General features: G+C 37.1%; 1 pseudogene; it reads left to right on the top strand.

Moving 5' to 3' along the window:
- Positions 1–1,206: 1,206 nt before the first annotated feature.
- On the top strand, positions 1,207–2,160 carry LOC127669365 (olfactory receptor 2G3-like; annotated as a pseudogene).
- The last annotated feature ends 11,243 nt before the right edge of the window (positions 2,161–13,403 follow it).

The raw sequence follows: 13,403 nt of genomic DNA, 5'->3' as shown, positions 1-13,403 counted from the left end.
AATAAAGCACAAGTTCAAAGAGAGAGCTATTAAAAATGAAAAATTGAGTCATAGGTACTGTATCCTAAAAAGAAAATGCACAATGCTGACACAATTTTACAACACTCTAAAATTATTCAAAACTAACAAGAATACTCTACATTGATTGTTAAAACACTCCAGACTGCCTGTTACCATATTATAAGAAAAATTCTGGCAAAAAAAAAAAAAAAACAGTCCATGCATGATATCTAACAGTTAAGTCATTACGGTTGTGCACTTTGTTCTTAGCATGGTGCTTTTTAAAATATAAATGTAAGGTAGAGAAATAGAATAGCTTACAAATTCTCATTTAAGGTAGAGAAGTACAGTATCATGTCCTTTTATTTTTTTTCCTCCCCAAATGCATCTTTGTTACTTTTCCTATGGACACAATTGGATACCTCCAAAGACCTTGCTTATATCTTTGCAATCTCTCTTTCTACCTGTTGCTGATAGTCTTACAAGGTGGGGAAGAAAAAGGCAAATTTCCTGAAAGAACAATTGAGCCAACTTAGAAGAATTGGGCAATCATTGATTGTTGAGTGTTTTCTACATGTTCTGTTTTATAGCTCTGAGCCTTTCTGGAACATTTTTTTCTTTACTTTTTGAGATTGTAATATAATTAGATCATTTACCCATTCTCTTTCCTTCCTCCATATCCTCCAATATACTCCTCTTATTCTCTTTCCAATCCATGGCTTTTCTTCATTAATTATTACATGTATACCTACATTTATAAATGTCTATGTGTGTGTGTGTGGGTGTGAGTATGTGTATCCTGCTCAATCTGTATAATGTTACTCCTATGTGTTTTTAGGACTGGACATTTGGAATTGCTTAACCAATTGGTGTCCACTTCCCTGGGTAAGACAATTTCTCTCACCTCATTCCTTTGTCGTTTGTAGTTCTATGTGTAGCTCTGTACCTTTAACAGGTCTCAGTGTACTCTGTATTCTTTGACTTTCCTCCTTGAAGAACCTCAGTCTCTCTCTCTCTCTCTCTCTCTCTCTCTCTCTCTCTCTCTCTCTGTCTCTCTCCCTCCTGCCTTTCCCCTGTATAGAACATATCCCATCTTCTACTTCCTTTAGAGTCCATGTCCCTCAAGAGGATTTCTGATCACATTACATTGCTCTTTATCTAACATGTATTTCTGCACTTGTTACCCTCCTTTTTGTGAGTAGAGTGATGACAATTAACAAGAGCTCGGGTGGTGATTTCATCCTGGTGGGCTTCTCTGATCAGCCACAACTTGAGAAGATCCTCTTTGTGGTGGTGCTGATCTCCTACCTCCTGACACTGGTAGGCAACACTGCGATCATCCTCATTTCCTGTTTGGATTCTGCGCTCCAAACGCCCATGTACTATTTCCTTACCAACCTCTCTTTCGTTGATATCTGCTTTTCAACCAGCATTGTTCCTCAGCTGCTGTGGAACCTCCATGGCCCAGCCAAGACAATTACTGCCACAGGCTGTGCTATTCAGCTTTATGTGTCTCTGGCTCTGGGGTCCACTGAATGTGTCCTCCTCGCAGTTATGGCATTTGATCGCTATGCTGCTGTTTGCCGACCACTTCACTATGCTACAGTTATGCACCCACGGCTCTGCCAGTGTCTTGCAGGAGTGGCATGGTTGAGTGGAGTGGGCAACACACTGATTCAGGGCACCATCACCCTCCGCCTGCCTCGCTGTGGGAACCACAGGATTTATCACTTCATCTGTGAAGTTCCTGCCATGATCAAGTTGGCCTGTGTAGACATTCATACCAATGAAGTGCAGCTATTCATGGCTTCCTTGGTGTTACTCCTCCTTCCCCTGACACTCATCTTGGTGTCATATGGATACATTGCCTAAGCATTGATGAGGTTAAGGGCAGCTCTAACCTGGGGTAAAGCTCTTGGAACCTGTGGATCCCACCTGCTGGTAGTAGTACTATTTTATGGCACAATCACTGCTATCTATATCCAGCCTAACAGCTCCTATGCACACAGTCAGGGAAAGTTTATCACCCTTTTGTATACCGTGGTTATTCCTACTCTAAACCCCCTCATTTATACTTTAAGAAACAAAGATGTAAAGGGAGCTTTGAAGAGGTTGGTAAGGAAAGATAACAGCACTGGAAAGAAAATTCTTTCCAGATAGAGATGTAGATCTGTCTGTCCTCACAAAAATAAAGGTGCTGATCTAGATGCATTACCCAGGGTCACCATGAGACCCATGCTCTAAAACTAAACTCACCAGCCTCTCTGGATTGCTCCAAGCCAGGAAACTACTCCCTTAATTATCATACTCAGAGATGCCCCATCTAGACCTGACAATCAGATTAACTAATAAATTGAAAACAACATTTGCTGTTGTCAAGACTCCTGCAATTCTTTTCTTTTACTTTCTTAATGATCACTCTTTTATTAAGAATTTTCGTTCTTATTAGATTAAGTATGTCTACTCGTTTATCTCTTTCATATAGAGATAAAGTATATTCACAGCTAGCTAGAAGTCGTTGAGGTATTCTTTCCTAGGATGTTTTTGTGAACCCAGTGAAATATGGCCTCCTATATCCTTGGACCAATGTCCTTTGTTAATGTTCTAATCTAAAATAGACACTTGGGTTTTCCCTCACTGGTCTATTCCAGTGGCTCTATTAGTGGAGTTTTGTTAATTTTTACATCCAGTGCTTTTGCTAAGTGAGATTTTCAATAACATTTCAATTTTTTCTACCTAAGTATTTTCATTAGATGGTGCTTCCTGAGCTTTGATTTCTGATTTATTCAGAATATTAGGTGATTCTTATCATATGATCTTAGGAATCCAATTCATCCTAGGCTAAACCAGACATGAAATTTGAGCCTAATCTGTTTGGAGAGAGAAAGGGAGAGAGAGAGAGAGAGAGAGAGAGAGAGAGAGAGAGAGAGAGAGAGAGAGAGAGAGAGACCCTTTGAATATTCTAATGTCTGTAGTGAATATAATTTTCCTATGGAAAATGTAGGGTGGAGAGAGTCTGAGTTATTTGTGCTTATGATTTTTAATGGAATCTTCTTCATGCTTCTGTGTTTCCACTATGATTAATCTTACTGATAGTGAAAATCTTCACACTTTCACAGCATTCTGATTTTTTTTTAAAAAAAATATCTGTTGTAGGCCCAATATTTTTCAATATCTGAGAAAACAAATTGATGTAATAAAGTCAATCTACTACACCATTATTTCCTGTAGGTATTTTTCACTTTTATAAAACATGTACTCAAGAGGAAATAGAAAGGGTTCATGAATTCTGAGTTTCTCAGATTCAGTCTTCCCTAGTTAGTTTATAAAAGTCTTTAAGTGTCTACATAATGTGAAATCCATGTTCTTTTCTATTTGTATAGTTAGGCTAAGCAAAGGAGACATGAAAATCTTATAGAATTATAAATTGAGCAAATTAAGGAGAAAATGTAGCTCTTAAAACCATATGAACTCAAAAGTCACACCAATTATCTTTATTTTTGTCTTATTGACATTCAAATGTTAAATGAAATAATCTATTAATATAAATTATTAATTTAATCTATTAAATCTATAAATCCATTAATATAAATCTAATATATAAGTCAAGCTTGATTATTAAAATTGATTGAATAGCTTTCATAGCACTGTCATGTTTATAGTGAAATTTCTAATGTGCTGGTAATTTCATTTACATCTACAATAGAGTTTACCCAATATTTAGTGCTTCTATCCTATTCCAAGACTCCAGATATTTCTACACAGCCAACACTATTAACTAAAATCAAAGGAAAGATACAGTAGTATGATCCTAATAGATAAACATATTTCAAATAAAAATCAAGCATTTTCACTTCTGATTTAATATAAATACTAAGATCTAGAAATTGAGAGTGTGAAGTATTCAATATTAAGAAAGCAGGATAGATCAGTGGTTCAAAATGGAGGGTCAACCATGAATAGTTGACATTCATTGTATCTTTTTCATTGGTTCTTTAATTTTTGATGTATCCATTTAATATATGTAATATATTTTATTGATGCATATGTGTGTGTATGTGCACATGTCTACAGATGCCAGAAGAGTTATTGGTCTCCCTAGAACTGGAATTATCCAGTATGTACACTGAGAACAATGTGAACAAAACTCATCCCTTGATGAAATTTGGTATTATCAACTTCCCTCTTAGAAATGTTTTTGATAAACCCCTAAGGTTTTGTTATATTTTGCTTTCATCTTTATTGTTGCTATTTTGGATAACAAGAATTGTTTTTATGATTAAATTTGTTTTAGACCATTTTGCACATGTATTAATGCACATTAACTACTCTCATTCATTGTAATTTTCATTGGCAATGGAGGAATATGCAGCTTAAATTCCATGTGTTACTAAATATTAGAAAGCTTTTCCTTCTTTTGATTCCTAGTGCTATGCCATTGTGATCAGAGAAGATATTTAAATAATTTTAACACAGTTTTTATTAGTCAAGACATAGCTTCTGTCCTAAATTTTATTTATTCTGGCTAATATTTGTGCTAGTCAGTTTTTATAAATTTTAAACAAACTTGAAACACCTGGGAAGAAATTATATCAATAGAGAAGTTGTCTCCATCATACTAGCCCATGGCATATTTGTGGGGAATTTTCTTGATTTTAATTTTTGGAGGAGGACCAAGAGTACATAGCTGGTACCATTCTAGGCAGATGAGTCTTTAGTACAAAACTGTACTAAATATATCTGAATATGGGCCCAGAAAGAAGCCAACAAGCAATGTGCTTCTGGAGTTTGTTTTAGTCCCTGTCTATAGGTTCCAGCTCTGAATTCCCACTATGGCTTCCTTTGATGACTGTTAGCTTGAAGAGTAAGATGATATAAAAGACGTAAATGATACTTTTATTTCCTTAGATTATGAGATAAGATGAGCAGTGTACCCAAGCTGTATGGAAACATTGCTTGGTTTGAGCCCAGAGCATTTCCTTCTCTGTCCTAACTATCCCTAGGTCTAGGCCTGAAAGCTTCTACCTCCATATGATCTAATCTTCCAAGCTGACTGATTAAATACACCTTCTCTTGGCTTCTACTGAATTTCTCTCTTGACCCCATATTAATTTTAGCCATGTGTTCTAACCTTCTGTCTCCTTTTCATTCTCTGGTTTACTCTGTCTTCACCTGTGTCTATCTTCTTCTCTCTGGAACCTGTCTTTGTGAAACTGTCCTGCTGAAACTCTTTATGCACACACTTTACCACAACACCACTACCTTTCTTTTTTCCCCATTAATTTATTTATACACTTTACATCCTGATACAGACCCTGCCTTCTCCCAATGCTCCCCTCACATGCCCCCTCCTCCATCTCTTCTTTTCTTTACCCCTGTCTCTTGCTGCTCTTAAACAGCCTCTACTTCTTGTCTGTTCTCATGAGAGTTTGGTAAATCTTATTTCTGACTAATTCTGTCAAAATTTTCTCTGATTCGTCACTTTGTCTTCCCCTCAATTAGACTTAGTGTCACTTTCAGACATGACTGCTTCCTTCTATAAAATGATCTTATTTTCATTCTTGGGGATAAAAGGTGTTCACTCTATATTATAGCAAGATCACATGGTAATCCAAGGCATTTCTGTATTCCACCTATGTCATGTAGACCTAAAAAAATCTTTGGATGTTTTATCCCTTGCCATATGAGTTATGTTGCTGAATTAAAATTCCTCCACTTCTTCCCCCTATCAATCCCACAAACTTAACACTCTGAATATCTTCATGAAAATCAGTAGATGAAATGACCCTTCACAAGTGAAATCCAGATAATCTTTCATTCAGCAAATGTCTACTTCAGCATTAAAGTTTTCCAGTCTTCAAGGTTTTCCAGCATCAAGGTCTGCCAGTTTAATGAAAAATCTGTTAGTTTTTACAAAGTTTGTTGAGCTATTCTATGATCAGTTGATGGAATTGTGGGGTGATTGTGATCAGCTTTATGTGTCACCTGCATTGCTGTCTTTCTGTGTCTCTTTCTTCTTTGAGTTTGTGGTATCACTGGAAATTTCTCTAATTCAGGTTGGATCTTTATCAATTTTGATGGAACCCATAGTCTTTCATCACCTGTGGAAATACAAAACCTCTTCCCCAGTGTTACATATTCCCTGACTCCCATTTTGAGGGTAAAACAGCTTTAAAGTACACAAATTGATCTAATTAAGTATTTTCTTCTATAATCCACTGTCTTTCAGCAGCTTCTTATACAGCAGTTGTTCCTGCCTCACTGGCATTTAAAAATTAATAAAATAGTTAATTAAAAAGTTAATAAAGCATTATTCAATCTATTTCTGGGAGTTCTTCTTCCCCTTTTCTGTTTATCAAGCATCTCCTTTAGGTACAGTTTGATCCTTATGAATCCACACATATCAAGAGGTAGCATTTTTTTTTATCCTTTAAAATAGACAGGTACTCACATTCTATGCCTATCTCCATACATCTCAAGCCACATTTCTTATCTATTTAAATACAGAAACAATCCATAAATCAATTAAAATAGATATCTATTTAAGGAATATTAACCTGAGCTCCCATTATTGCAGTAGTGCTCCTCCCCTTAGGTTTATGGTTATATCTGACACATAAGGTTGTAATCTTTCTATTTGACTTTCTGGACCCACACATTTAACTTGTCTTATGCTTCATTTTACTTAGAACAGTGTTCCAATCCCAACAAACTGTGTAGATACTTTCTGAAAGGACCAATGTGGATTTCAAGATTTTTGTGAAATTAAAGTTATATCAGCTCCTATCAAAACCTTCAATTTCAATAGCGTTTAATTTTAATTTTTCTCTTATCATTGATAAGTTAGCAAAAACAAAAAACAAAAAACAAAAAACAACAACAACAACAAACCCTATCTTTTAGTACTTTCAAATCCTCCTGTTCTTTGTTTTGTGGTTTCTTTGCCTTTGACCTAAACAAGCAATAGAAGCTGAGCAGTCTTGTCTTCCACTTTAAGCTATGAATTTTTCTTTATATAAATGATAATCTCAGTTTCTCCTTTGAAGTCTTCATCTATGATTCCTGGATGCACAGTGAATCCTTGAGATGTTAGGCTACTTCTTCCTATAACTATTCCAACTGTCTTTGGGGGTAGAGGTCCATGAACTCCAGTGAGTATTTTACAGCAGTGAGTGTGTAGATAGTGTGAGATAGTGTGAGGTTTTTACTTATGCTAAGTGTAGAGCAGCATGCATTAGATCTCCAAGACATAGTTTAGTTTTCTCTAGGTCTGTGGATTGCTGACAGGAAATACCTGGCTCCTGTTGTTTGTTGCTGGGATATGGGTGAACCCTCTTAGGGACTTTCCAATATTTAAAAGATTATCTTATAGAGAATTTCACGTCAGTAAGGAATTGCTTTACATATCTCTTGCTGATCTGCATTCATTAGTCCAATTCCTACCCTTAGCACACCTATAAGTCCAGGAATGCTGAGGTCTTCTAGGGAAGTCTCTAAGAACCATTGATTACAATCCCTTTTCAAATGACCTCATATTCCACAGTTAAAACAATGGACTTTTTTACATGTAAGATTATTAGCCATTGCTTGTCCAATTACATAGTCATTATGATCAATATCAGCAGTAGTCCTAATCCATTTATCCATAGGTGCTGATCAAACTTTTAAAGATCTAAGATTTTTTCTACATTCTGCATTTGCATTTTTAAAATCTAAAATTTCAATTAATACCTGTCCCCATTTGGATCTGACATTTCCTTGTTTATAGTGGTTATTAATCTATGTAAGAAATCAGTAAAGTCTCTCTGGGCTTTTCACAATCTTCGGGAATAACAGGGACCTTTCCCCCTTATTCCTCGACCTTATCTCAGGCTCTTAAACCTACTAAAGTATAATAGAGTCATCAAATTGCATTTGCTTTCATAAATCAGCATATTGAACTTCACCTAACAATGATATTTCACAATATTAACACCTGTAGAGCAATTAAGATTTTCCACAATTTCTGCTTCTTCTCACTATGAGTTCAGTCATTATAATTGAAAGTGAGGTAATTTTTCTTGTTGTATATCTACTTTTTCTTATCGTACAGTTTTCAAGCTTTTTTTTTTTTGAGGTGAAATATATAGAGATTGTAATTGTAAGTAGGGAGGGATTGACTCCAGTGGTCACAGTTTCAATAAGTATTGTGGTGCCTTTTACATGTTAAGTTTCTATACCCTCAATTCTTACTTTTGCTCTCAAGGGATATGGAATGGAATTTCCCATTTTTTTTAATGCAAGAAGAGTCTGCCTATATAATCACTTTCTATCATTAAAATTGTCTTTTGAGGTGGCTGTTTCATTATCTCCAATCCTCCTGAAGCTAAAAAGTCTCCCTACTCTTTGGGCAATTCTACACACCCACATGGAAGCAATAGAAGGTCAAACTCCAGAGAGATTAGAGACAAATAGTTGGAAAGAAAATAGAGTAAAGAGGTAGCTATTAAATCAGGCTTTAGAATTTAGAATCATACCTTGTGGGTGACAGAAGCCAGCAAAACTAAATGATGTGTATATGCTTTAGTAATGTTATCTATGGTGTAGAGCAGAAAAGCATATAAGGCAGTGAAGGGTATGCTGGGGGTGTGCATGCTATGGCTGGCCTAGTCCTGTCCTTTCTTCCCCTCATTCTAGATCAGGCTTCTAGCTACCACTTTGTAATAAACTTACAAATCCATCAATTTTAGCTTAAAGACAAAACTTTTAGACATAGTGTTAGTGTCAGAGACCAAAAAAAAAAAAAAAAAAAAAAAAACCTAACAGAGATTGGAGTGAAATAAGGAGAAATAGGGAATGGGGAACCTCCTTCCATTTCCCACAGTTGACTGCAGTATTTGTGAAGGTCCCAAATCATACTGGTATCTAGGGTACCACTAGTCAGCTGTCCCGACCTGCAGGACAGTCAGCAGGGTCCTGGAACCACCTAGGGAAATGGTGAGAGACAAGACAGACACGAAAAAACCGAACAGCAAGACGAAATTCTGATCAAGCTGTCAAACTTTAATTTTCACATAAGGTGTTATAAAGGCAAGCAAGCAGGTATGGGGAGGGGTGAAAGGGGAAAGTCATTGTATTCGGGGAACAATCTCAGGGGGCTAGCATCATTCTTCAGGAACAGTTTCTCAGGATTGTCTCTCAGGGTCTTAGCTAAGATTTGGCAGTTGCAGTAGAAACTTGGCATCATATTTCAATTATGGGGAGGTGAAATGGAAAGGAGTTGCTGTGGTAACTTAACCACAGGTGAGCTTTGTTTGTTCGAGCCCACTCGGGTGAGCTCTGTATGTACTGACCATCTAGCTTACTTGGCTAATCTTTAAACTAGTACATTTTCTTCTAAATGCAGCCTAGAGAAAGCCAGCTGGAAATGGCTGAGAGGAGGGGGTTTTTGAGATCTCTGTGAGAATGGCTCCTGGCATCTCTCCCTTCTCTGTATTAAAGAGAGCAGAAGTCAAACAACCATTGATGAGAAGCAGATGAGGTACCAAGATAATGGAGCAGGGCCTGTCTTAGGATCACCCCAGTCTCGTTAACCATCATCCTTGCCCATCCCTGGATATCTCCACCAGTCTCTAGAGACCCCTGTCTTAAGTGGATGAGGTCATGGGAAGGTGCCCATCATCAGCAACTGCTCAGCATCTTTATTGTTTATTGGTGCCTCCAGCTTGTGGGCTCCTTCTGGAGTCCCAGCTGGAATGGTTGTGACAGGAACGTTCTCTCTGGCTGGACACTCGGGTGTGCTGTTTAGGCTGTTCTGTAATTGCCCTGGGAGGCTGGGTAGCCATCTCTCAATCCTCCATAGCCAAACGCTGGTAATATATCTGAATGGGCTTGGCTGCCAAGTCATTTACCCGCTTTTTAATCAGGGCAGTGAAGCGTTGAAAAGCCCATGGTCCAAAAGAACATAAAAACAATAGACCTATAAAGGGTCCTAGGATACTAGGCAAAAGTGTAGTGAGCCATGGAGAGGTGGAAAACCAGTTTTTATATCAACTTTCTTTTTGTTCTTTTTCTCTCTTACGTTTTTCTAGTCCTTCTCTGACTTTTTTCATGCTATCTCTTATAACTCCTGTTTTATTAGCATAGAAACAGCATTGTTCTTTTAAAGCTACACAGAGTCCACCCTGTTGAAGGAACAGGAGATCAAGTCCCCGCCTAGGTGACACTTAGCTCTGTGTACCTAGAGTTAGAAAGAACAAGGGAAGAAATACCTGTCCCCGCTCCCACAGCTCCGCGGCCAAGTAGGACAGAGATAGTAATAGCAGAGATAGGTTCTCCGTGGGAGCAGCTCAAAGAGGTGGAGTCTCCAGTGGGTGTGGATCGATCCCACCGGTGAAAAAATTCCTCAGAATGGTAATAAACTAAACCAGGAACCATCTTAATAAGGAAGCAAAACTCAGGGCTCTCTCCCTTCTCGTGATTTTGAAAAACCGAAGCAGAGAGGCAAGGTGTACGGCCATCAAGGCACGCCCACCAGGTTCGGGGGGGAGGGGGGGAATAACAAGTGAGCATAAACTGAGGGGACACTTGTTCCACTAGAGATTACACAAAGTCCCAGGCCAGATATTTGGGTTAATGAAAGACCTGGCCAAGCACTCTTCTGCCAGTGGCAGTTCTGTGCATCATCAGCATGGAGGGGATCACCGAGAATGGCAATTCCTTCAAAAAAGGGTGGTTGGGAATGATAGCATAACCAGCAATCTTCAACAAGTTCACGGGAAGTTTCATTTAAGGTAAGAAAGGTCTGATTAACCAAAGAAAGTACAAGATTCTTAGTGGGAGCTGGCTGTATAGGCAGAATAGTGGCTGATGGCTTAGCTGGTGGCTGGAAGGCAAATACAGAAGGCAGGGAAGTGTCTTTAAGAGAAGGAACACGGGTGGTGCCCTGGTCAGTTCCTTTAAGAGGAACAGGACGAGGTACCAATACAGGATTAGGTCCCATTGGCACTGGCTGGGCATGATATACAGGCTCTTTAAGGAGCTTAATAGAGAAAATAATGCCTGGATCAAAGCCAAGTACATAGAGGTGAAAACCCCATTCATAACCTATTTGCCAATGTAGATTGGGAGATTTTGCATGGGTGGTGAACGTAATTCATAAAGGTGTGCACCATCCCTTAGTAGAGGGGTTAGAGGCCTGGCAGGACTCATCATATTCTTGAAAACTAGCTGAGGGTGTAAAATTGTGTTTTACTTGAATGTAATCTCATGACAAGTCCAGAGGCTCTCCCAAGGGTCCAAATCAAACAAAATAAATCCTGTGAATGTCTTAAAGAAAACAAATGGTAGGCCACATTCTATTTGATCTACACTTGAAATCTGTAAAATTTAAATATATGGCCTTTTGACATCCTGAAGGGGGGCAATCAGTAGTAGCCAGTATCTCCCCTTTAATCTGTTTATAATTTGCCTAATTTTTAGTTAAATAAAATCGTCATGCAAAGAAGTATGTTGAGTCTGTAGATGTCTGTTAGTATATTGAGTCTATAGATGTCTGTTATATCAACATTAGTAGGAGGCATCCACAGGTGTTGAGGATTGTGGCCATTTTTAATGATTATAATCAGCATCACTCTTTGTTTCAGCATTAGCATACTCTGGCAGCTAGCATGTTCCTTCAGCATCCTGTAGAAAAAACACAAAAATGCCCTCTTCTCTACACTTAGAGTTCCCTGGCATTAAAATTTTTAAATTTTTATGTTATATAGAGATATGATTCTCCCCTCTTTTATATATAAAAATATTGTTGTAAAGTTCTATGGGCCTGTTCCATAATATTTTGTTCTTGAGGGTTATAAGGAATCTCAGTAATATGACTAATAATAAATTGTTAATAAAACATCTCGAATGACTGACTGCAAATACTTACAGTAGCTTTCTCCAAGTTATGTCTCTTAATATTATTTTGCAATTACCTTGAGAACATCAGATGCTAAAATCCTCCTGTGGCAAGCTTAAAGCAGTGTCTTAGCCCAATAATTTATCTTAACACCTTTGCAAAATCATTTACTTAAAAATTTTAAAAGGTCCATTGTGAAGAGCAAGCCATTTCTTGAGGAAAAACTTTTCAATGAAATTATTTTATTGGATTTTTAAAGTTAGCTTATGATCTTTTAAAAATTAGAAGCAAATGTTTTTATAATTAGCAGGATCCACAAAGCAAAAACCAACCCTCTAAATCTATTATAATCTTGTATATAGAAGGCAGGCCAAATTTTAATGCCTTTGTAATTTCTATATAGCCTTATTAATCTTTCACAGATCTAAGTTTAAATGGTATTTTGAACCCCATCTATATGAATCTGTTAAAAATGTTCTTATGGCCAGAAACTCTCTAGGTGAGGCCTGTAAGACCAAGCCAGACCTGCATCCACTGGTCCTACAAGGAGTAGCCTGTAACCAGACCCCATCATATGAAGGTCAAATAACAAAAGGAACCTGTAATATTAAAGCATAACTACAATTTCTGAAAGCAAAACCCAGTTTTAAAGAATCTTTTCTCCTTAAAATTAATGGCAAACATATTACTTTCATATTGCAAAGTTTTTCTATCAGCTTGTGTGTTTGAATGTATGACAGTGTAACTTATTGAAGAGACATTATTTGAAATCTTATTTCTTATAAGTCTGACTTCTAGGATAAGAACCACATAAAACATTATGTCAATGTAGAAATATCTTAGAGACCTGTTTTTCTTGGATGCCACATTATGCCACATGTTGCTTAAGATAGCTCTAACCCTGAATTATCAGTTTTAAACTTACCTTTTGTAACCATCATTATATCTTTTTAAATTATATCCAATAACTTATGAGCCAATACTCTATAGTCAAGACATGTAAAACATTTATACCTTTAATATCAATTAGAAATAAAAATGAAGCGATTACACGAATCATAAATTTAAAACAAACAAAATTTTTGTTTTTCTTTTCAGCTGTAATTTCAAGGGAATAAACACTTTGAACCCAATCTTAACCATTGTAGAAAATTTTTCTAGAAGTATTTATTAGTCCTCTTGTCCTAGGACTGCTGGCACTTTAAGAAGCAGCTTTTTTCCAGCTGTGTTTGACTCTTAGTTAAGAATGTGAACAACCTTAAATTAGCTTCCACTGTATAAACTGCAACTGGCAGGACTGCCAACAGATAATTTTTTTATCATTCTTTTTTCTTTTTAACATAAAGCATAAAACAACAGTCATTCAGCCAATCAAAAAGACAACATAAATTGACACACATATGGACAGGTTTTGTGCACCAAAGACAAACAATAGACAGAGAGGAAACTTGATGTCCCAAAGAGATTCAAATATCCTAACCAGAACTAAGGATATCTCCAGTAGGATCCAGAGGGGAAGCAGGAC

Source organism: Apodemus sylvaticus, chromosome 19 (genome assembly GCF_947179515.1).
Source record: "Apodemus sylvaticus chromosome 19, mApoSyl1.1, whole genome shotgun sequence".
In the NCBI taxonomy this organism is placed as follows: domain Eukaryota; kingdom Metazoa; phylum Chordata; class Mammalia; order Rodentia; family Muridae; genus Apodemus; species Apodemus sylvaticus.
The sequence above is the reverse complement of the archived record's forward strand: the minus strand, read 5'-3'. Positions and strand labels throughout refer to the sequence as shown.